General features: G+C 41.5%; 1 pseudogene; it reads left to right on the forward strand.

The window, feature by feature from the left end:
• Positions 1-798: 798 nt before the first annotated feature.
• On the forward strand, positions 799-1633 carry LOC102811832 (annotated as a pseudogene).
• Positions 1634-2431: the final 798 nt, after the last annotated feature.

Below are 2431 nucleotides of genomic sequence, written 5' to 3' on the forward strand. Positions count from 1 at the left end.
AGAATTATCCACATGTAATGTCTATGTTGTTTTAATTAGTGTATTAAACTTCAAAAGTGATACATAAGTTTCCAAGGACACACTGTCCTGAAGGGTTTTGTAAAGGATGTGGTACTCACAGAGACTCAGAGTGTTAGCTCCACAGCTATCAGGTTTCTGGTGCTCGCCAGTGTAGATTCCCTACAATCTAGGTCCAACAACTTATTCACTTTCAGCCTTGAAGTCTTCTCAAAAAGTCCTTGTAAGGGACTCTAAATGGGCCATGCATAATAAAATTCACTATCTATCAAGCTGATTCAAACTCTAAGTGTCCCTCTAGGATACAGTAGAACTGTTGCTCCTTAGGGTTTCTGAGACTGTATGTCTCTACGGTAGCAAGAGTCTTATCTTTCTCCCATGGAGTGACTGGTGAGTTTGAGACACCAACCCTGTGATTAATAGTCCAATACTTAATGCATAGCACCACCAGAGTTCCTTAGAATGTACAATAACTCATACACCAAATTCACTGTCATCAAATAGACTTTGACTACACAGTTTCCGAAGTTGTCAATCTTTACAGGAGCCAACAGCCTCATCTTTCTCCCTGGAAGCAGCTGGTGGATTCGAGCTGCTGACCATGTGATTCGTGTTCAGTGCTTATCCTACAGCATCATCTGGGAAACAGACACCCTTAAAAAAGACAGCCATTCTACTCTTATATTTCATCAGAACCTGTAGGTAACTCAAGTTAAAGAACATGGTGTTTATTATTCCGTTAATGGGGATTCAGTAAGGTTTTTAAAGTCTGTCTGACATTTAGAGGAACCTGTTATGGAACCAAAGCCTGATCCAGAACCAGAACCAGAGCAAGAACTTGTATCTGAATTCCAAGAAAAGAAGTTGGAGCCAGTATTAGAAGAAAGTGCTCCTGAGGAGATTTTCTCAGCATAGTTCTTCCCCAGTGCCTGCGGACATAGCTCAGAAGGTACAAGAAGACTTGAGGACATTTTCTTGGGCGTCTGTGACTAGTAAGAATCTTCCTCCCAGTGGAGCTGTTCCAGTTACTGGGATCCTACCACATGTTGTTAAAGTTCCAACTTCACAGCCCTATCCAGAGTCTAAGCCTGACTCTCTAATTCCACTGCAGAGACCTCAAAGGGATCAAACATTGTGAGAACAACGAATCAATATTCCTCCACAGAGGGGCCCTAGACCAATTCATGAGGCTGGTAAGCAAGGCGATGTTGAACCTTGAAGAATTGTGAGACACTCTGGCAGTCACCAACTCTTTATTGGCAACCTACCTCATGAAGTGGATAAATCAGAGCTTAAAGACTTCTTCCAAAACTATTGGAATGTGGTGGAGCTGCACATTAACAGTGGTGGGAAACTACCCAATTTTGGGTTTGTTGTGTTTGATGACTCTGAACCTGTTCAGAAAGTTCTCAGTAACCAGCCTATCAAGTTCAGAGGTGAAGTCCATCTGAATGTGGAAGAGAAGAAGACTCAAGCCGCCAGGGAAGGGGACCATCAAGATAACTGTCTGTGGGGACCTGGAGACCCTCGAGGTGGGCTGGGTGGTCCTCCTCATGGAGGCATGGCGCAGAAACCAGGATTTGGAATGGGAAGAGGCATTTCTCCAAGGCAGTGAATCCCTCTTCACTGGTCATCACACAGCAGTATAAACCCTAGTTCCTGCAGAAGTGGGAATTTCTTCAACCAACTTTGGTATCTTGGAGTATGAACCTAATCTGTTATAAACTGCTTACGTTTGTACACTTTTATACTCCTTTTTGTGTTGATGGTGTGTGAACCCCGCCCTCCTTTCTTCTCCTGATCTTTCAGTCCTTCACTTCCAAATTTTGTGGGATGATTATTTTAGGAAAAATGGATTTTTAAAGAAGAAGAAGAAAAAAAGGCTAAATTTCCTTGATTATACAGACTAGATTTTTTTTTTGTAATAACCATCTCCCCAAAGGAACGTGTCTTGCTTATTACTGACATTTGGTATGCTTCATTCAATGGAATATTTCTTACTTATTTTCTACGTGTTTCAAAAGCCTGTAAGAAATACAGGAGTAGAAAAACATTTTGAAAGCAAAAAAAACAGCCTGTATGAGTCAGGAGTGAGGAAGACGGATTTGGAGAGTGTAGACCTATAGAATGTTTGCAAGTATTTCTTCTCATTTTGAGTCATGCCCCTTCAGGAAAGTCCAAGAAGCTTTCCTCCACCTGTTACTTTCCGACTTCAAAATTTACTACACGGCTATAGTGCTCAAAACAGCTTGGTACTGGTACAATGAAAAGATACATAGATCAATGGAACAGAATCGAGAATTCAGAAATTAACGCATCTACATACAGCCAACTGATTTTTGACAAAACACCTAAATATATCGCATGGGGAGGTGATAGTCTCTTCAAAAGATGGTGCTGGCAGAACTGGAAA

The sequence above is a fragment of the Chrysochloris asiatica genome, unplaced genomic scaffold, assembly GCF_000296735.1.
Source record: "Chrysochloris asiatica unplaced genomic scaffold, ChrAsi1.0 scaffold00024, whole genome shotgun sequence".
NCBI classification, from domain to species: domain Eukaryota; kingdom Metazoa; phylum Chordata; class Mammalia; order Afrosoricida; family Chrysochloridae; genus Chrysochloris; species Chrysochloris asiatica.